The sequence below is a fragment of the Coenobita brevimanus genome, chromosome 107 (assembly GCF_032717465.1).
Source record: "Coenobita brevimanus isolate Jiangsu-jjx chromosome 107, ASM3271746v2, whole genome shotgun sequence".
NCBI classification, from domain to species: domain Eukaryota; kingdom Metazoa; phylum Arthropoda; class Malacostraca; order Decapoda; family Coenobitidae; genus Coenobita; species Coenobita brevimanus.
Window position 1 is genome coordinate 20,680,557 of NC_137060.1, and position 22,543 is coordinate 20,703,099.

The window sequence follows — 22,543 nt, forward strand, 5'->3', positions numbered from 1 at the left end:
TACGGGGTGGCCACAAACAAATTGCCTCCATGTCGCCCAGTCCCCCGCCATTTCACTGCCCTGCTCCCAACTCACACCCCCCTCTCTCAGATACCTCTCCACTCCATCCCACCATCTCATCCTCGGCCTCCCCCTCCCTCTGCCCCCCTCCACCTCACTCACATACACTCTCCTCGTCAGTCTCTCACTCTCGATCCTCTCCACATGGCCAAAGCACCTCAATGTGTTCCTCCTAACGCTTCCTATCACATCCACATCCACACCACAACGCTCCTTTATATCCTCATTTGTCAGCCTGTCTCTCCATGTGACTCACCAGGCTCCTCTTAAGTAACTGGTTTCCACTACTCTCACTTTTGACTTGTGTCCTTCCAACAACATCCAAGCTTCACTTCCATATGTTAGAGTTGGTATCACAATACTGTCATGTACTAACTTTTTCACTTCCATGTTCACTTCACTGTTTCTTATCACTGCTTTCAAGGAACCAGCAACCTTACTTCCTAGTTGTACCCTTTCAAGCACTTAATCATCCAAACTTCCATCCTTACTCATCACACTCCCCAAGTACCGGTACTTAAATGTACTCAAATTTTCCATTTCCTCAAAATCCAACCTCATTGTACATTCACTGACTTCACCTCTCTCAAAAACCATCACTTTACTCTTCCCTACATTCACTTTTAGATTCCATTTCTTACACATTCTACCAAACTTGTCCACCATGCCTTGCAGCTCCCCTTCGTCTTCACTCAACAACACAGTACCATCTGCAAACAACAGTACAGGGAGTTTCCAAACACTACCCTCTCTCACCAGGGCCACTCCAACATCCACTGCCCTACCTTCTATTTCATTTATTACCCCATCCATGTACAGATTGAACAACCATGGAGACATGACACATCCCTGTTTCAACCCAACCTTCAAAGAGAAAAATTCACTCAGTTCACCATCCACACATACTGCAGCCTTAGTACTATAATACATACTCTTCACAGCATTCAACAACTTCCCATCTACTCCATATATTCTTAATACCTTCCACAATCTTTGTCTATCCACCCTGTCATATACTTTCTCCAAATCCATGAAGGCCACATACAAGTTCTTTCCCTTCTCTAGAAACTTTTCCACTAAAGATCTAAGAATGACTATCTGATCTACACAACCTCTTCCCTTCCTCAAGCCTCCCTGTTCTTCTCCAACTAATTCCTCTGTTACTTCCCTAACTCTGTCAATAAGTACCGTAAAACACCCTAACTTCGGACAGCGCCCAAACTTTGGACATTTTCCAAAAAAATGTAATAATTCAAGTTGATTGGAAGAGAGTGTGATATTTGCACAAAATAATGATGAAGGTAAGTAGGGTAATCTTCTAAGACTATTATGTATAAATCCTATTAAACTAGCTTGATTATGTGTGGGTGAAAAAAAATTATGAATCCAATGGAAAAAGAATTTGCATTTTTTAATCCTGCAAAACTTTGTTCACACAGAACAAACAGCTTTAATTGTAAGAACGTGAATAGTACGATTATATGTGAAAAAGTGCTGTAAGTACTGGGCAGTAAACTATTTTAAAATATATGCATGCATAATCTTGCTATGACTGTTTTAATGAATATTTCTTTATTTCACAGAATAAATTCCTAACTTCGGACAGACAAATCACTTAAGTCAAATAAATTCCAAACTTTGGAGAGACAATATATATTAATGGTAAAGTGATGCTAATTATATGAACAGAATAACATGGCTAAAACAGCGAAATCTCCTACAAAGAGGAAAAGAGACTACACAAGTAAAGTGTCAAAAAGTGCCCTTGAAACGGCTAAAGATGACATAAATAACAAGAACTTGAGTGTGCGCAAAGCAGCTGAAAAATATAAATTACAAAAGAGCACACTGAATGATTACCTGAAACAAAAACATAGCAAACCAGTGGGATGTGAAACCGCACTGAGACATGACGAAGAGTTACTGCTGTGTCAGAGAATCCTCACACTGGCAGAATGGGGAATCCCATTTGACATATTGGACTTGAGGATGTTAGTGAAAGCATATTTAGACAAACGAGGGGTTGCTGTGTCACGGTTCAGTAACAATGTGCCTGGTACGAAATGGGTCCATTCCTTCCTCAAGCGCCACAAACAAGCCCTTAGTAGATAAGTGTCCCAGAATATAACGACTGACAGAGCCAAAGTTACAAGAGCCATGCTAACCGAGTTCTACAGTAACTTAAAAGAATCCCTAGAAGGTGTGCCTCCAAAGAACATAATAAATTTTGACGAGACCAATCTTACTGATGATCCACGTACAATGAAAATCATAGTGAGGCGGGACACAAAATATCCAGAGAGAGTCATGAACTCAACAAAATCCTCAATATCTATTATGTTCTCTGGAACTGCATCTGGTGTGTTACTCCCTCAATATGTGGTATATAAAGCTATCCATCTTTACGATACCTGGACTGAGGGGGGCCCTCCTGGAACACGATACAATAGGTCCCCCAGTGGATGGTTCGAGTCGTGTTCATTCAATGATTGGTTCCACAAAATAATCCTGCCCTATGCTAAAGACAGGACAGGTAGAGTTGTCATTATAGGAGACAACTTGGCAAGCCATGTATCACCCAGTGTTATTGAGTCATGTGAGAAGCATAATATCTCCTTTCTTCTCTTACCACCTAACTCCACGCACTTGACCCAACCTCTCGATGTTGCTGTGTTCGGCCTCTAAAAGTGCACTGGCGTAAGATCCTCGAGAACTTCAAGAAATCTACTGTACGTAGGCTGAGTGCTTCCTTACCTAAAGACTGCTTCCCAATACTACTGACCGAACTGATAGATAAAGTTAAAGGGAACATTGCTGACAACCTACGTAGTGGGTTTAGGAAGTGCGGCATTTATCCTCTTGATCCACAGCAATCCATCTCAAGACTTCCAGAAGAATCAAACCAAGATACAGCTGATACCGGTACACCAGGACCATCTACTGCCTTAGACAGCTCAGTGGTGGAATTGTTGAAGGAAATGAGGCATGGAACCAGTCAGTCAAGCTCAAGTCCAGCTATAACGAAACCAAAGCGAGAGAAAAGGTTGAATGTGTTATCGGGCATGAGTATTACTACAAGGGCACTACAAAATGAAACAGAGAGCCAGCATGAAGAAAGTGAAGTTGATGATCCACAACCCCAGCCAATGCAGCCACGAGAGGATACAGCAGAGATAGCACCACAGCCTTCCACGTCCACATCTGCACCCAACCATGAAGCACAAGCATTTCCCCAGACAGTCATCTCTACCCAAACTATTGGGGATAAAGTCGTTCCCTCAGATTGGGTAGTTGTGAGGGTTCCCTTTGATACCAAAGACAGATATATGCATTATATTGCTACCATTGTTAGGGTAAAACCAGAAATACATGTCAGGTTTCTCAAACACGTTCACGGTACACCTCACACATTTGTATTCCCAATGGTTGATGACAGCAGTGACATAGACAAAGACAATATACTGAAGGTGTTACCAGAACCAACATTTGACCGCAAGCAAAGGATGATTTTTGATGTAGATGTGAACCTTTGGCCTAAGTAATGATAATAATATTTGATATAGATCTGTAAGATAGTACTACCAGTGCCAAAGTTATTGCCAGTATGGTGCTACAGTATGGTGCCTTAACCAGTAATGAGTTTTATTTTGAAGAAAAAAATGATACTATTTATTCAGTTACAGTATTTTATACTGGTAGTCAAGGAATAGTTTTTGTACTGATGTACTATCCTTATGTGAAACTTCATTCATATATCTAATTATTGTCTGTATATTTCTAGCTTATGGTATATTGCAATATCCCAATTTTATATACGGTACTAAGCTTTCATGAATAGCATATTATGAAGTGAAACATATTGTTAATTTTAAGAAATTCATATCTCTATGATGCAGAAACAATTTTTTTCTATTTCCCATTATTCTGATATTGAGGAATCTTCTGTTCAGTTAATACGTTCCATGGTGCCTTCATAACGTGCCTGTGATTGCGTGTGTCTGTTGATTTGTGTGTGTGTTAGTGGGTGTGTGGGTGTCATTAGAACCAGTAAGAAGTGTTCAACATTATATTATGTTATTTCAGTATGCATCTGCTGGGTCAGTGAGGTAGCTACATGATAATTAAGTGAAGTTCTGTTTAGGAATAAGAGGCCAGTTCCTCTTACAGTTTTGGGTATATGCAATGCATTTTTATATTTTTTTTCATCTGAAAAATTTTCTGAATAGTTCTTAGTTATATTTATGGCCAGAATACCTCACTACAATGTGATATGATGCAATTTAATGTGATATCAATTTATGAGCACAAAAAAAAAGATATTTTTGGATATTTCTCTATATATATGTATAACTTGGGCCACGAGTGCCCAATATTTTTTTTTACATTTTTTAAAAACTTCTCAAGTGTCCGAAGTTTAGCCAGTGTGTCCAGAGATAGATGCTATTAACCATTCTCATGTTTAAAGGGCAAATACATGGATGTCCGAAGTTTGGAAGAGCTGTCCGAAGATAGGAAATTTGTTCTTAACTTCGGACACTTGAATATGAAAAAAAAAATGCACGAGTTTAATGTGGCTAATTTTTTTTATTATATGGATTCAGTAGGTACTCTCCCTGGCTACCACATGACACCAACAGGAATAAAATTGCACCATTTTACACAGAATTACTCATAAAAACACATAAAAAATGTCCGAAGTCAGGGTGTTTTACGGTATTCTACCATACACTTTTCCTATTAAGCTGAGAAGACAAATGTCCCTATGATTACCACACACTTCTTCTTCCCCTTTTTCTTTGTACAAGGGAATAATTATGCCTGACTTCCAATCCTCCGCGATTCTACCTTCCTCCCAGGACAATCTGCACATCTTCCACATCCATTCTGCTACTATCTCTCCCTCATGCTGCAGAATTTTACCACACACTCCATCAATTCCTGGGGCTTTCCCCATTTTGACTTCCTTCATTGCTTCCACAACTTCCATCCTACTAATTTCTTTTTGGTCTTCTCACCTCCCTCCTCCCAGCCATTTCCCAGCCACTTATAATTGCATTATTTCCATTTTCTATGTTCAACAATCCCTTATTCTCTCCATCTGCTCACTTTTTCTCCCTTCTCCACTAGTAATCTACCATACTTATTTTTCAATTCCCTACTAACTTCACTGCCACCCTGTCAGACTCTCTTCACCTCTTTCCAGAACATTTTCTTACAGTCCCTCCACTTTACACTCAAATTCCTTCCAAATCCTTCATCCACTCTCTTCTTATTCTCGCTTACTAATCTTTTCACCTCTCTCTTCCTTTCAACATGTAACTCTCTATTCCGCCTCTCAACTTCTTCCACTCCCCTATTTCTCATCCATTCATTGTATGCTTTCTTCTTTTGTGCCACAGCCTGTCTCACCTCTTCAGTCCACCACACTGTTCCTTGCACCCACCTCCGTCTTCTCTTCCTCCCACACACCACATCACATGCTGCACATATTTCTTCTGTGAATATCTTGCACACACCTTCCATGTCCCCCATCTGCTCCAATTCATATTTATCCAATCATTCTTCCACTTCCCTTTTATATTCTGCCTTTTTCTCATCCTCTGGTAACCTTTCCACTCTCCTTGCAACTATTCCTTACCCCCGTCCTTCCCTTCTTCTATTTCTCCATCTTACTTGGATCTTGATTCTGGCCATCACCAAGTATTGGTCAGAAAGTCCACTCCCCCAACCTCTATAAGCTCTTGCATCCATTATACATCTTCACATCCTTTCATCCACACACACATAATCAATCATTGCCTTCCTTTCATTCAGTTCACCACCCACCTTTCTCATCACTCACCATGTATACCTGTGGATCATTTTGTGCCTGAAGAGGGTATTGGCTATAAACAACCCCCTCCCGGCACAAATGTCCACTAACACACTGCCATTCTCATCTATCTCAGCAGGCACACCCCACTCACCAACTATTCCATCCACCTTCACATTCCCTACTTTACCATTCATATCACCAATCAAAAACACTCTCTCATTCCTTCCAAACTTTTCCATGCACACTTCCACATTTGTCCAGAACTCTTCTCTCACTCTGCTTGCACGATCTTCCATTGGCGCATACACGCACACAATCGCCCACATTTGTATTCCAACTTTCAATCTTTCCCACACAATCCTTGAGCCAACTGATCCATACTCACTTATGTTCTTCTTCCATCTTTTACTCACAACAGTAACACACTCCTTCTTTTGCCCTCTCATTCTTACCTACTCCTGCACATAAACCCCATCCCTACTCCCATTCTCTCACACTCTCACCTCTCCATTTTGTTTCAGTTACTCCATATACATCCACTTTCACACCCTCAAGCACCGGGACAATCTCTCTCTCATTCACCTCATCATTCGCACCCCTTACATTCCATGACGCGATCCGTACCATATCCTTTGTTCGGTCCTTGGTCGTCATCTTTTGGTCAGTCATTGTCCGAGGCTTATTGTTCGTCTTTTTAGTTAGCTGTTTTCCAGGGAGGGGCAGTAACACTCCGCCAACCTTTTTGGTCGCCTTTTATGACAAGCAGGGATACTGGGGGAGTATTCTTGAAAACCCCCCTACCCACTTCCCTTCTGTGGCTAATCATATTATCCTTGATTACTGATGGATCTTTTTCATATTTGAAAATGAACTTTTGTACACCTTTACAAAGTCACTGAATCAGTCCAATGGCAGGTAAAGAATTTATTAGTTATTTCTTAACCAAATGGGTGTGGCCTTTCTATTTTCCTACTGATATGAGTCTTTCATAGATTCTATATCTATCTATCTATTGCCAGATGCCTCAATCCCTTTCGGGGTGGCCACAAACAAATCGCCTCCAAGTCGCCCTGTCCCCAGCCATTTCACTGCCCTGCTCCCAACTCACACCCCTCTCTCTCATATACCTCTCCACCCCATCCCTCCATCTCATCCTCGGACGCCCCCTCCCTCTTCCCCCCTCTACCTCACTCACATACACTCTCTTCGTCAGTCTATCACCCTCCATCCTCTCCACATGGCCAAACCACCTCAATGTATTCCTCCTAATGCTTCCTATCACATCCACATCCACACCACAATGCTCCTTTATATCCTCATTTGTCAGCCTGTCTCTCCATGTGACTCCACAGGCTCCTCTTAACCCCTAAACCATGGGGCTGTTTTTGCCTGACTTGCGTGTCTCGCAGGCATATTTGCGCTCTGACAGACTCTCTAAAAATCTATCTATCTATCTATCTATCTATTGCCAGGCGCCTCAATCCCGTTCGGGGTGGCCACAAACAAATCGCCTCCAAGTCGCCCTGTCCCCAGCCATTTCACTGCCCTATTCCCAATTCACACCCCCCTCTCTCATATACCTCTCCACCCCATCCCTCCATCTCATCCTCGGCCTCCCCTTCCCTCTTCCCCCCTCCACCTCACTCACATACACTCTCTTCATCAGTCTTTCACCCTCCATCCTCTCCACATGGTCAAACCACCTCAGTGTGTTCCTCATAATGCTTCCTATCACATCCACATCCACACCACAACGCTCCTTTATATCCTCATTCGTCAGCCTGTCTCTCCACGTGACCCCACAGGCTCCTCTTAAATAACTCATTTCCACTGCTCTCACTCTTGACTTGTGTCCTTCCAACAATGTCCAAGCTTCACTTCCGTACGTTAGAGTTGGTATCACAATACTGTCATATAGTAACTTTTTCACTTCCATGCTCACTTCCCTGTTTCTTAACACTGCTTTCAAAGAACCAGCAACCTTTCTTCCCTGCTGTACCCTTTCAAGCACTTCACCCTCCAAACCTCCATCCTTACTCATCACACTACCCAAACGTACTCACATTTTCCAATTCCTCACCATCCAACCTCGCTGTACATGCACTAACTTCACCTCTCTCAAGGACCATCACTTTACTCTTCCCTACATTCACCTTTAGATTCCGTTTCTTACACACTCTCTCAAACTCATCCACCAAGCCTTGCAGCTCCCCTTCGTCTTCACTCAACAACACAGTATCATCTGCAAACAACAGTACAGGGAGTTTCCAAACACTATCCTCTCTCACCAGGGCCACTCCAACATCCACTACCCTACCTTGTACCTCTTTTATTACCCCATCCATGTACAGATTGAACAACCATGGAGACATGACACATCCCTGTTTCAAACCAACTTTCAAAGAGAAAAATACACTTAGTTCACCATCCACACGCACTGCAGCCTTCGCACCATCGTACATACTCTTCACAGCATTCAACAACTTCCCATCTACTCCATATATTCTTAACACTTTCCACAATCCTTGTCTATCCACCCTGTCATATGCTTTCTCCAAATCCATGAAAGCCGCATACAACTTCTTTCCTTTCTCTAGAAACTTTTCCACTAAAGATCTAAGAATGAATATCTGATCTACACAACCTCTTCCCTTCCTAAAGCCTCCCTGTTCCTCTCCAACTAATTTCTCTGTTCTTTCTCTAACTCTGTCTATAAGTATCCTACCATACACTTTTCCTATTATACTAAGGAGACCAATGCCCCTATGATTACCACACACTTCTTTTTCCCCTTTTCCTTTGTACAAGGGAATAATTATACCCGACTTCTAATCCTCCGGGACTCTACCTTCCTCCCAGGCCAATCTGCACATCTTCCACATCCATTCTACTACTATCTCTCCCCCATGCTTCAGCATTTCACCACACACTCCATCAATTCCTGGGGCTTTCCCCGATTTAACTTTCTTCGTTGCTTCCACAACTTCTGTCCTACTGATTTCTTCCTGTCTTGTCACCTCCCTCCTTCTCCCAGCCATTCCCCAGCCACTTATACTCGCATTACTTCCATTCTCTACATTCTTCAATTCCTTAAAGTGTTCTCTCCATCTGCTCACTTTTTCTCCCTTCTCCACTAGTAATCTACCATTTTTATCTTTCACTCCCCTGCTAACTTCACTTCCACCCTGTTTTACTCTTTTCACTTCTCTCCAGAACATTTTCTTACAGTTCCTCCACTTTACACTCAAATTCCTTCCAAATTCCTCATCCATTCTCTTCTTACTCTCTCTTACTAATCTTTTCACCTCTCTCTTTCTTTCCACATATAACTCTCTCTTCCGCCTCTCAACCTCTTCCACGCCCCTATTTCTCATCCATTCATTGTATGCTTTCTTCTTTTGTGCCACAGCCTGTTTCACCTCTTCAGTCCACCACGCTGTTCCTTGCACCTCCCTCCGTCTTCTCTTCTTTCCACACACCACATCACATGCTGCACATATTTCTTCCGTAAATATCTTACACACACCTTCCACGTCTCCCATCTGCTCCAATTCATATTTGCCCAATCGTTCCTCCACTTCTCTCTTATACTCTGCCTTTTTCTCATCCTCTTGTAACCTTTCCACTCTCCTTGCAACTACTCCTTCCTCTCGTCTTTCCCTTCTTCTATTCCTCCATCTTACTTGCATTCTAATTCTGGCCACCACCAAGTAGTGGTCAGAAAGTCCACTCCCCCAACCTCTATACACTCTTGCATCCTTTACACATCTTTGCATCCTTTCATCCACACACACATAATCAATCATTGCCTTCCTTTCATTCAGTTCACCACCCACCCTTCTCATCACTCGCCATGTATACCTGTGGATCATTTTATGCCTGAAGAGGGTATTGGCTATCACCAACCCCCTTCCAGCACAAATGTCCACTAACGCACTCCCATTCTCATCTATCTCAGCAGGCACACCCCACTCACCAACTATTCCATCCACCTTCACATTCCCTACTTTACCATTCATTTCACCAATCAAAAACACTCTCATTCCTTCCAAACTTTTCCATGCACACTTCCACATTTGTCCAGAACTCTTCTCTCACTCTTCTAGCACGATCTTGCGTTGGTGCATACACACACACACAATCGCCCACATTTGTATTCCAACTTTCAACTTTACCCATACAATCCTTGATCCAACTGATCCATACTGTCTTATGCTCCTCTTCCATCTTTTACTCACAACTATACATACTCCTTCCTTTGCCCCCTCATTCTCACCTACTCCTGCACATATACCCCATCCATACTCCCATTCTCTCACACTTTCTCCTCTCCATTTTGTTTCAGTTATTCCACATACATCCACTTTCGCACCCTCAAGCACCTGGACAATCTCTCTCTCTTTCACCTCATCATTCGCTCCTCTTACATTCCATGTACTCATTACCAAGTCCTTTGTCCGGTCCTGGGTCGTCATAGTTTGGTCAGTCCTTGTCCGAGGCTTCTTGTTTGTTTTTTTAGTTAGTTGTTTTCCGGGGAGGGGCACTAACCCTCCACCAACCCTTTTAGTCGCCTTTTACGACAAGCAGGGATACTGGGGGAGTATTCTTGAAAAAATATTTGCCAAAAATCAGTTATTAGTCCTAGAATATTATAATTAAATATCCATATGGCACATACCTTCAACTTTCTCCTGAGATGTTTGTTGAGCCTTCGTCTATTACTGTAGGACTTGTGGAGACCTCTGAAGTTGGGCAATGAAGTCTCCACTTTACACTTCTCGACAACCCGTAAAATGATTACCACAGCCTGATATTATCACTAGAAACACTCTTCTATGATTCTCAAATAGTTTGGAATCCATACTCCAAAAAAAAAAAAAAAACACTGTGAAAGCAATGAAAATTACGAGCGCGTATGACCTTCCCACTTGCAATCGTTCGCCGCTGGTGTTCTGTCATTTATTATTCATAAAAACACTCACACTTTATATTTCTATTACTATATAACACTTATATATATCTTCAGTCTTTATCCATAAGTTTCCTTCAGTAATAGTACTGTAGTTTATTGTCACTGTAGGCATTCAACTTCTCTTTCAGTAAAATATGTAGAATTCATTTTCTTGTCCTGTATACTAGCGTTGAGAGTGAATCTGTTACTTTCATTTTCACTTTCATAACTCATAGTATTCATCCATGCTAGAGTGAAACTTTCACTTTCATTACTCCTAGTATATATACTCGTATTCTTATATTACTACTCATTTACATTTCTATTTACATTCTCTATTTTGTTTACATTATTTACATTTCTGTTTTATTTACACTGTGTTATGCAGTCACTTGCAGTAACTTATAAAACTATTTTCCAATGTTCACTTATATTTACATTCACTGCTTTCACTTGCTGTTTACACATCATTTACATTTCCAATTGCACTGTTTTACTCAGCAGATAGATCGTAGTCACTGTCTATCATTTTCATTGACACATTAGCCAGTTCACATTCCACAGCAGTCACTTAGCCCTTTACCCCTTTCCACACGAGGTTTAGTAGGGGGCAGAGGTCACAGGGCCCATTGCATGGGGCTAAAAAGCGGCAGAATTGGACAGGCGCGAATCTGACGTGCTTTTACCTTGAAAGACGACAGTAAACTGAATACAGTGTGGTGGCCTGCCTAGGGGGAGTGCAATGCTGTCAATGTCAGCGGGGTGACAGCTGTCAATATATATGCTATGAAATTATTGGCAGGAAATCTAGACAATACATAATAAATTAAGTAGTTCTAGGTGAATGTAAATATCACTTAGGCTTCTCCCTTCCTTTCCTATATATATTTTTATTACGAGAATAGATTATACAGCATATTTCGAGGGGAAATAAACAGCGAAAATTAACGAATGACTGCACGTGAGGTGTTGTCAGGTGATAATTAGCCAATTCCAGGTGTATGGCACTATCACTTACTTTATTTCTTTCTTGTATATATCATTTGGTTTAAGAATAGGGCACAGGGCTTATTTCAATGGATGAAATCATTGGAAAATTCCAGGGAAGATTTACTTAGCGAAGCACGGCCGGGCAGGCGAGAGGACAAGGTAATGGAGAGGAGGTAGGGAGGGGAGTCAAGAACGGGGAGAAATGGCTAAATTGTCAACAATGGATGGGAATACAGATGAGATTAGGAGCGCTGACTAGAGTTGGACATTGGCAGTACCACCACTTGCAAGCCAGGGCGAATTCAAAATAACACAGAATTACAAAAGTGATGCCCCGCGGTATGATCCCTTGCTCCCAAGTGTCACGAAAGTGACGCCCCGCGGTTAAGGGGTTAAATAACTCATTTCCACTGCTCTCACTCTTGACTTGTGTCCTTCAAGCAACGTCCAAGCTTCACTTCCATGCGTTAGAGTTGGTATCACAATACTGACATGTAGTAACTTTTTCACTTCCATGCTCACTTCCCTAATTCTTATCACTGCTTTCAAGGAACCAGCAACCTTTCTTCCCTGCTGTACCCTTTCAAGCACTTCACCCTCCAAACCTCCAGCCTTACTCATCACACTACCCAAGTACTTAAACGTACTCACATTGTCCAATTCCTCATCATCCAACCTCGCTGTACATTCACTGACTTCACCTCTCTCAAAGACCATCACTTTACTCTTCCCTACATTCACCTTCAGATTCCGTTTCTTACACACTCTCCCAAACTCATCCACCAAGCCTTGCAGCTCCCCTTCATCTTCACTCAACAACACAGTACCATCTGAAAACAACAGTACAGGGAGTTTCTAAACACTACCCTCTCTCACTAGGGCCACTCCAACATCCACTGCCCTACCTTCTATTTCTTTTATTACCCCATCCATGTACATATTGAACAACCATGGAGACATGACACATCCCTGTTTCAACCCAACCTTCAAAGAGAAAAATTCACTCAGTTCACCATCCACACGCACTGCAGCCTTCGCACCATCATACATACTCTTCACAGCATTCAACAACTTCCCATCTACTCCAGATATTCTTAATACTTTCCATAATCCATGTCTATCCACCCTGTCATATGCTTTCTCCAAATCCATGAAAGCCGCATACAACTTCTTTCCCTTCTCTAGAAACTTTTCCACTAAAGATCTAAGAATGAATACCTGATCTACACAACCTCTTCCCTTCCTAAAGCCTCCCTGTTCTTCTCCAACTAATTCCTCTGTTATTTCCGTAACTCTGTCAATAAGTATCCTATCATACACCTTTCCTATTATACTAAGAAGACAAATGCCCCTATGATTACCACACACTTCTTTTTCCCCTTTTCCTTTGTACAAGGGAATAATTATACCTGACCTCCAATCCTCTGGGACTCTACCTTCCTCCCTGGCCAATCTGCACATCTTCCACATCCATTCTACTACTATCTCTCCCCCAGGCTTCAGCATTTCACCACACACTGCATCAATTCGTGGGGCTTTCCCCAATTTAACTTTCTTCATTGCTTCCACAACTTCTATCCTACTGATTTCTTCCTGTCTTCTCACCTCCCTTCTTTTCCCAGCCATTCCCCAGCCACTTATATTCACATTACTTCCATCCTCTATATTCTTCAATTCCTTAAAGTGTTCTCTCCATCTGCTCACTTTTTCTCCCTTCTCCACTAGTAATCCACCATTTTTATCTTTCACTCCCCTGCTAACTTCACTTCCACCCTGTCTAACTCTTTTCACTTCTAGAACATTTTCTTACAGTCCCTCCACTTTACACTCAAGTTCCTTCCAAATTCTTCATCCACTCTCTTCTTACTCTTACTAATCTTTTCACCTCTCTCTTTCTTTCTACATATAACTCTCTCTTCCGCCTCTCAACTTCTTCCACGCCCCTATTTCTCATCCATTCATTGTATGCTTTCTTCTTTTGTGCCACAGCCTGTCTCACCTCTTTATTCCACCATGCTGTTCCTTGCACCCCCCTCCGTCTTCTCTTCATCCCACACACCACATCACATGCTGCACATATTTCTTCTGTGACTATCCTGCACACACCTTCAACGTCCCTCATCTGCTTCGATTCATATTTGCACAATCTTTCCTCCACTTCTCTCTTATACTCTGCCTTTTTCTCATCCTCTGGTAACCTTTCCACTCTCCTTACAAATACTCCTTCTTCCCGTCCTCCCCTTCTTCTATTTCTTCATCTTAATTGGATCTTGATTCTGGCCACCACCAAGCAGTGGTCAGAAAGTCCACTCCCCCAACCTCTATGAGCTCTTGCATCCATTACACATTTTCGCATCCTTTCATCCACACACATAGAATGAATCATTGCCTTCCTTTCATTCAGTTCACCACCCACCCCTCTCATCACTCACCATGTATACCTGTGGATCATTTTGTGCCTGAAGAGGGTATTGGCTATCAGCAACCCCCTCCCAGCGCAAATGTCCAATAACGCACTCCCATTCTCATCTATCTCAGCAGGCACACCCCACTCACCAACTATTCCATCCACCTTCATATTCCCTACTTTACCATTCATATCACCAATCAAAAACACTCTCTCATTCCTTCCAAACTTTTCCATGCACACTTCCACATTTGTCCAGAACTCTTCTCTCACTCTGCTTGCACGATCTTCCATTGGCACATACACACACACAATCGCCCACATCTGTATTCCAACTCTCAATCTTACCCACACAATCCTTGAGCCAACTGATCCATACTCTCTTATGCTCTTCTTCCATCTTTTACTCACATCTATACATACTCCTTCTTTTGCCCTCTCATTCTCACCTACTCCTGTACATATATCCCATCCCTACTCCCATTCTCTTACACTTTTACCTCTCCATTTAGTTTCAGTTATTCCGCATACATCAACTTTTGCACCCTCAAGCACCTGGACAATCCTCTCTCTCTTTCACCTCATCATTCGCTCCCCTTACATTCCATGTTCCAATTATCATGTCCTTTGTCCGGTCCTTGGTCGCCATCTTTTGGTCAGTAATTGTCCGAGGCTTATTGTTTGTCTTTCTAGTTAGTTGTTTTCTGGGGAGGGGCACTAACCCTCCACCAACCCTTTTAGTTGCCTCATACGACAAGCAGGGATACTGGGGAAGTATTCTTGAAAGCCCCCCTACCCCCATCCTTTCTGTAGCTAATCATATTTTCCTTGCTTACTGATGTATCTTTTTCATACTTGAAAATAAACTTCTGTACACCTTTACAAAGTCACTGAATCAGTCCACTGGCAGGTAAAGAATTTATTAGCTATTTCTTAACCAAATGGGTGTGGCCTTTCCATATTCCTACTGAAATGAGTCTTTCACAGATTATTTTTCAATAATCCTGGATTACAACAGCTACTCGGGATTTTTATAAACTTACCTCGGTAAGCTATCAATGAGGATTTAGAATGCGTAAATAATCTGCCGATGCTTGGCAGTAGCCAGCCATATTTAATGTTCCTAACACGCATTTTTTACATTTGAAAGCTCGCTGTCAAATGCAAGTGAGGTCAGGTTGGATTAGGCTTGGTTTGTTAAATAATTAATTTTCCCATTGTTCTGACGTGTCCAGCAGGAGTGATGGATAGTAAACAATGCTGCCAGCCAAAGAGACCATCAGTAAATGTTGCTGCAGGTAGTGATGCAAAGCAAAAAAAAAAAAAAAAAAGCATTTTTTTTTTCTTTTTTTAACTTTTTTTTTTTAACATGTAGAAAAAACTTTTTTTTTTTTTAAGGGAAAAAAACTTCTTTTAAAGGTTATTACAGGAATTTACAGCAACATAAGAGTTCTTTAAGCCAATCTAGCTTATGTATAATAGAATTAGAACCATCTGAACTACCGATATACTTAACTGTAAATGATGCACCCAAATTATATTTTAATAACCTGTTTAATAATATATAAGTTGTACAACAGGCTTTTACATAGTGTTACAGTATTTCTTTTTCCCTAATCAAAGATATAAAAGGATAATATTGAAAAAAAAAAATCAATATTATAAAGTGTAAATATTTACTGATGTAAATCTTTTTTACTTTTGATATACTTGCTGAACAGATTGAACAACCATGGAGACATGACACATCCCTGTTTCAACTCAACCTTCAAAGAGAAATTTTCACTCAGTTCACTATCAACAAGCACTGCAGCCTTAGCACCATCATACATACTCTTCACAGCATTCAACAACTTCTCATCTACTCCATATATTCTTAATACTTTCCACAATCCTTGTCTATCCACCCTGTCATATGATTTCTCCAAATCCATGAAGGCCACAAACAACTTCTTTCCCTTCTCTAGAAACTTTTCCACTAAAGATTTAAGCAACGTTGGGTCTGGTTAGTACTTGGATGGGTGACCGCCTGGGAACACCCGATGCTGTTGGCATCCCTACGTGTCAAGTGGGGTTGGTGCAGGATTAGTGCACCTCCCCGTAAAACAATTAACTCCCCGTCTGGGATACATGGCGTCTGGCAATGAATGAATGAATGAATCTAAGGATGAATATCTGATCTACAAAACTTATTCCCTTCCTAAAACCTCCCTGTTCTTCTCCAACTAATTCCTCTGGTATTTCCCTAACTCTATCAATAAGTATCCTACCATACACTTTTCCTACTACACTAAGAAGACAAATGCCCCTATGATTACCACACACTGCTTTTTCCCCTTTTCTTCTGTACAAGGGAATAATTATGCCTGACTGCCAATCCTCCGGGACTCTACCTTCCTCTCAGGCCAATCTGCACATCTTTCACATCCATTCCACTACTCTCTCCCCCATGCTTCAGCATTTTGCCACACACTCCATGAATTTCTAGGGCTTTCCCCATTTTGACTTTCTTCATTGCTTCCACAACTTCCATCCTACTGATTTCTTCCTGTTGTCTCAACTCCCTCCTTCTTCCAGCCACTCCCCAGCCACTTATACTTGCATTACTTTCATTCTCTATGTTCAATAATTCCTTAAAGTGTTCTCTCCATCTGCTCACTTTTTTCCCTTCTCCACTAGTAATCTACCATTTTTATCTTTCACTCCCTGACTAACTTCACTGCCACCCTGTCTAACTCTCTTTACCTCATTCCAGAACATTTTCTTAACAGTCCCTCCACCCTACACTCAGATTCCTTCCAAATTCCTCATCCACTCTCTTCTTACTAATCTTCTCACCTCTCTCTTCCTTTCTGCATATAACTCTCTCTTCCGCCTCTCAACTTCTTCCACGCCCCTATTTCTCATCCATTCATTACCGTATATGCTTTCTTCTTTTATGCCACAGCCTGTGTCACCTCTTCATTCATTTGACTAATGTCTGACCCCAAAAATATGAACTTTTGGCATAGAAAATGGTATAAGAATAAGCAAATACCATAATCCCTCCACTATCTGATATAATGGAGCCAAAGGCATATCTGGAAAGTGGTCCTGTCCGGAAAGTGGGTCCCTGGCTTCTGGACTGGTACTTAAGGATCCTAACCCAGCCTAACTTTGAAAGCCACCTAAATAACTCCCTACCGGACATGCATAGTGCCTATTTAAACCTACTTACAACCCTATTCACCAATAATGGACATAAAGCATGAAATAAATGAACAGGAACCAAAGAATGAGGAATTAGAAGTGACTGTACCTCAGCCAGGGTACTATACAGTACTTACAGCACGTCTGTGGCCACCTTCTCTAAGGCTTTGGCAGTGATGAAAATGCTCTTGAAGCACGTACAGTAATCCAGTGTTGTGCTGCATTTGCAGTAATTCTTTGCACTGTGAGTTATAATTGTTTAACACCGCACATTGTTAACTGCACCATGCTAGTTTCAACTCCACAGTTAATCCTTTGCACTCTGAATTCTAATTTCTTAACACTGCACAACACTGTAAATTCCCGTGTGGTCGTGTGATGAGGTATTGCAGTTTATTCACAAAAAACGAGCACGTGCACCATCCATTGTGATAAGCATCTACTCATGACCGCAGTTAAGCAGTAACTGGTGGTTAGGGAGGAGCAGGGTTGCCAAATCGGAGCTTGACCACATTACCACACTCCTCAATTTTCATTACCAAATTTAACTTTTCATTACCAAATTCATAAAGCTAGCATTTATTCTTCACTAATTATATATACAGGTGGATATAAATGTAGTCACTCTCTTTATAATTAACAGCATGTTGATTATTTTCATCCTATGTAGGCTAGCAGATTAATCAGAGACAGCAGACAATCCACCATCTCCATCCTGTGTATCCTCGTACATGTGAAAAATCTGTTTGGTACTGCATTATTCTGATTCATTAGCAAACTAATTTTTCATTACCAAATTGGTCCACATTTGGTAATGAAAAATACCAAATGGCAACCCTAACAGGGGAGGGGGGAGGAAGGAAGGGTGAAGAGGCTGTGGTGTAAATAGCAGTTCAGCACTGCACAGCAATTTCAAATTACGGATGGGAAAAAAAATCGGATTTTGGGGGGATTTTTTGCTTTTTTGGACATTTCTGCATTCCAAAGGTCCAGCCCACAATGTCCAGTAAGTGGGGTGTCTGGAAAGTCAGCATCCAGATATTATGGGGAATACTGTATTTGTACCAGGAAATCAGGAAAAAAAAGCAATAAAAAACGAAAAAAATCTTATAAAAAAACATTTTTTTGCAAAAAAAAAAAAAAAGAACCAAAAAAGTTTTTTTGGCATCACTAGGTGCAGGCGACCTGGCCGCTTCTGCAGTGATTCCACCTGTATTATAACAAACTCACGATCTCAAGGTAAGTAATTTTGGTACATTCGTAACACATACAGTTAATTGCTGGATTTTGACTGCAAGAAGTGATTGGAAAAATAGATATTTTGTATTTTTCCAATCACTTCTTGCTGTCACAATTCAACATTTCAGTATCTGAGTTGCAAATTTACCAAAATGAAGTGTGTGGTAAAAATACGGGCATTTGTCTTCTTAGTGTAACAGGAAAAGTGTATGGTAGGATACTTATTGACAGAGTTAGGGAAAGAACAGGGGAATTAGTTGGAGAAGAACAGGGAGGCTTTAGGAAAGGAAGAGGTTGTGTAGATCTGATATTCATCCTTAGATCTTTAGTGGAAAAGTTTCTAGAGAAGGGAAAGAAGTTGTATGCAGCTTTCATGGATTTGAAGAAAGCATATGACTGGGTGGATAGACAAGGATTGTGGAAAGTATTAAGAATATATGGAGTAGACAGGAAGTTGTTGAATGCCGTGAATAGTATGTATGAGGGTGCTAAGGCTGCAGTGCATGTGGATGGTGAACTGCATGAATTTTTCTCATTGATGGGTTGAAACAGGAATGTGTCATGTCTCCATGGTTGTTCAATCTGTACATGGATGGGGTAATAAAAGAAGTACAGTCAGGGAAAGTTCCGCATTACCCACTGTTCGGAGCATTGGTGGTCGACGAATAGTCACGAAGCAGCAGCCAGACCCCACCTGTCTGGTAACTGTGAGTGGGAGGGAAGGTGGCAGGGGGTGGGAGGGTGTGGAGAGTTGCTCACATCACAGAATCAATGAAAAACCGGTTAATCGCTCATATAAATATTTTATTATTACTATTATTATTATTACACACTACCCTTGATTCTAAGTCTGACATGAATAATTACCAGAATAACACTGAAAATGTTTGCAGGCAGATGTTTACAGTGGGATGACAGAGGATAAATAAGCAAACAAATTTCACCTGGGGAAATGTCTCATCTTAAAGTCCAGAAGGAATGAATGCATTCAAACCTTTGTCCAAACCCAGCAAACTTCCATAACTTTCCTGAGAACACTACAGACATTTACGTATTTTTTTCATAAAATGTAAGCACCATATTATTCATCTATCGTTATGAAATTAACTCCAACACACTGTCCAAGTCATACATTGCACACCTACACGTGATTCCCAATCTATCACTAATCCCTCCTCTGCCCCCATTCCCCCGCCTCCCTCTCCTCCACACTCACAAATACCAGACATATGAGGTCTGGCTGCTGCTTCACATTCACCTGTCTCACACCAGTGCTTTGAGAGGTGGGTAATGCGGAACTTTCCGTGACTGTACAAGGTAGGGTAATGAATGTTGGAGTGGCCATGGTGAGAGAGGGTAGTGTTTGGAAACTCTCTGTGCTGTTGTTTGCAGATGATACAGTGTTGTTGAGTGAAGATGAAGGGGAGCTGCAAGGCTTGGTAGATGAGTTTGGGAGAGTGTGTAAGAAACTGAATCTAAAGGTGAATGTAGGGAAGAGTAAAGGAATGGTCTTTGAGAGAGGTGAAGTCAGTGAATGTACAGTGAGGTTGGATGGTGAGGAATTGGAAAATGTGAGTACATTTAAGTACTTGGGTAGTGTGATGAGTAAGGATGGAAGTTTGGAGGGTGAAGTGCTTGAAAGGGTACAACAAGGAAGAAAGGTTGCTGGTTCCTTGAAAGCAGTGATAAGAAACAGGGAAGTGAGCATGGAAGTGAAAAAGTTGCTACATGACAGTATTGTGATACCAACTCTAACATATGGAAGTGAAGCTTGGACATTGTTGGAAGGACACAAGTCAAGAGTGAGAGCAGTGGAAATGAGTTATTTAAGAGGTGCCTGTGGAGTCACATGGAGAGACAGGCTGACAAATGAGGGTATAAAAGAGCATTGTGGTGTGGATGTGGATGTGATAGGAAGCGTTAAGAGGAATACACTGAGGTGGTTTGGCCATGTGGAGAGGATGGAGGGTGAGAGACTGATGAGGAGAGTGTATGTGAGTGAGGTGGAGGGGGGAAGAGGGAGGGGGAGGCTGAGGATGAGATGCAGGGATGGAGTGGAGAGGTATATGAGAGAGGGGTGTGTGAGTTGGAAGGAGGGCAGTGAAATGGCGGGGTACAGGGCAACATGGAGGCGATTTGTTTGTGGCCACCCTATACGGGATTGAGGCATCTGGCAATAGATAGATAGATAAACAGACTTACCTTCTGATCATGAGTTTGTCATAAACATAGGTGTCTTCACCACACCGCTTTGGTAAAGAATGATCAAAACTTAGCTTTAAAGAGACGGTCCTGTTGCTCCTTATGGATTACTTGGTACTGAAAGTGATAAGTAAACTGGTGAAATATTTGGTATTATTTTACAAGTTGCCAATACGCAGTTCAGGAATTTTAGCACCATTTACGTATAGTATATTCCCCAAGGATCATAATGAACCCCCATATTCCCATTCTGAAATTGATATTTTCAGAGATAATGAATTTAATTTAAAATTCCAAAAAATACATACCTTGGATCTTCCCTGCCAGTCCATGTAAAAAATGCGTGCGTTCGTACATGTGTTTCTCTTCCGTTCAACTGTGCATGCATCTGGTAGGTCTGTATCATCCACTCACAGGCCTACGTCAGGTCATGAGATGATTCTCTAACAAATAATTTGAAGTGCGAACTTTGATTCCTTGTGGATGGAAAATTCAAATCCTTCTCAGTATGGCCTCTGAAGAAGAAAAACGTGCTGTGTCCTGTGTGTGATGTTGATTATTTACGAGTGATAAAGGATTTCCACTCGGAGCCTGAGGAGGCTATTGAGTTTTTTAGAAAACACAGTGTATTACCTTTAGAAGTTTATTACCCAGATTGTCAGGAACCATGTAAATTTAGAAAAGACACACATCAGTAGTGCCGTGGTCAGTATAAAAAGTACGCAAAAACGAAGAAACGGGTCCTGTGGTGCTGTTGCCGCTATCCCAGGAGACGACGACAACCCAGACCACCCTTGTCCTGGACCATCGTATCTATAAGGTATGCATTCCCCAAGGACACGTTAGGTTCGGTGTGTTTGGTGAGGTTATGTTAGGTCTGTTTGGTTAGGTTAGGTTAGGTTTGTATGGTTGGGTTTGGTCTGTTCGGTTATGCTAACCAGTGGTGCAGTATATTTTTCTGGTGGTTTTCTATGCAATTTGACTTGTTTTTTACTTGCTTGATTTCACCTAGTTATCCAAAGTTCATGAATGGACAAGAGGGGTAATAGGCATTTCTGACAAAAATGAAGGTCAGAAACATTCGAATCGCAGCAAAAACTACCTGAAAAATATATTGCACTACCTGGGAGGTGTGTTGGCAACTTGTAAAAATTTACCAAATATTTGATGAGTTTTTGCCTACAACTGTATATTCAAAGGCTATTTATTTGATCTCCAACCATTACAGTCTCTTTAAAAAACATCAAAAGCCAACTGCCGTCTACCATAGTAATAACGTCAAGCCACTGCACTCACACCACCTCCAGGGCAAGTGAATATGGCTCTCATTTGGAGTACATATTCATTTGATATCCCACCATAATTCACAGCTTATATACAGCAAGAACCCAACACTGTCTCCCAAAATACGAAAAAAAAAAAAAATAAATAAATAAATAACATACCAACACCTCCCAGCCTGTCAAATTGTCTGTCTTCTTCTTCCGGGCATAAACATCAGCCGTGTTCAAGAAAGGTCAAACTTACCCATTTTTCGGTCCAAACAGTCCTGTAAAATGACATGACAATAGACTTAACAATAAAATCCACGGGATTCACCATCTACTTAGATCCTATTGCCCGCCTCCCTTTCTGTATCTAATATAAACTTGTCATAATTTCCCTTATAAACATTTACAGGGTTGCCAAT

General features: G+C 41.4%; 1 protein-coding gene across 2 annotated transcripts in view; it reads right to left on the bottom strand.

Moving 5' to 3' along the window:
• Vps52 (vacuolar protein sorting 52) overlaps positions 1-22,327 on the bottom strand; it is a 275,681-nt gene extending 253,354 nt beyond the window's left edge. For both annotated transcript variants that reach the window (XM_080285720.1, XM_080285718.1), the window contains exon 1: positions 22,299-22,327. The gene's annotated coding sequence lies outside the window, so the exon portion shown is untranslated. The remainder of the gene's footprint in view (positions 1-22,298) is intronic.
• Between the last annotated feature and the right edge of the window lie 216 nt (positions 22,328-22,543).